We start from the raw sequence: 830 nt of genomic DNA, 5'->3' as shown, positions 1-830 counted from the left end.
ACACAATTTATTCAGAAATTTTTGGTTAATCTTTAAAAATATGGACATGTTTAAAGATGATATTCTTGTAGAGGCAAAAAGTTGTATTTGTTGGTAAAAGAATATGCAGACACGCATGGTAATGCCACCCCCCCAGGGGCATGCCCATCATGAGTAATTTTTACTGTTGAATAAAGTTGTGAGTGGAGTTGGGGGTTAAGTTTTTGGGAATGATTGTAATGTAAAGAATTTCCCAAATTCCAGACCATAGACATTTTATTTTCACTTTTATATGTATAATATATTTATATAATATATATAATATGTATATATATAATATATATATAATAATTTTTTTGTATGTATGAATTGTATTGTATATATATATCACACAACACACACACACAAACACACACACACACACACATATTATATATATATATAATATATAATATATAATAAATTATATATATATAATTTATGTATGAATAATTAAAATTTTACAACAATATATGTATATATCATCACAACACACACGCACACATGCACACACACATATGTATGTGTGTTGTGTGTGTGTTGTGTGTATACATATACTCATCAATGAATATAACATAATATAAATATGTATATTTAAGTATAGTATATATAATAATATATATATATTTTTATATATATTATATTAAAAATAATATGTATATTTAAGTATAACATATATATGTGGTGTGAATACAATATATAATATAATATATATATATTATATATATATATATATATATATATATATATTTATATATTGATTGTATATAACAACAATATATAATTTACATAGAAAGTATAGAAACGGGAAA

This window comes from Penaeus monodon, unplaced genomic scaffold (assembly GCF_015228065.2).
Source record: "Penaeus monodon isolate SGIC_2016 unplaced genomic scaffold, NSTDA_Pmon_1 PmonScaffold_4187, whole genome shotgun sequence".
NCBI classification, from domain to species: Eukaryota; Metazoa; Arthropoda; class Malacostraca; order Decapoda; family Penaeidae; genus Penaeus; species Penaeus monodon.
This window is presented reverse-complemented; position numbering follows the sequence as displayed.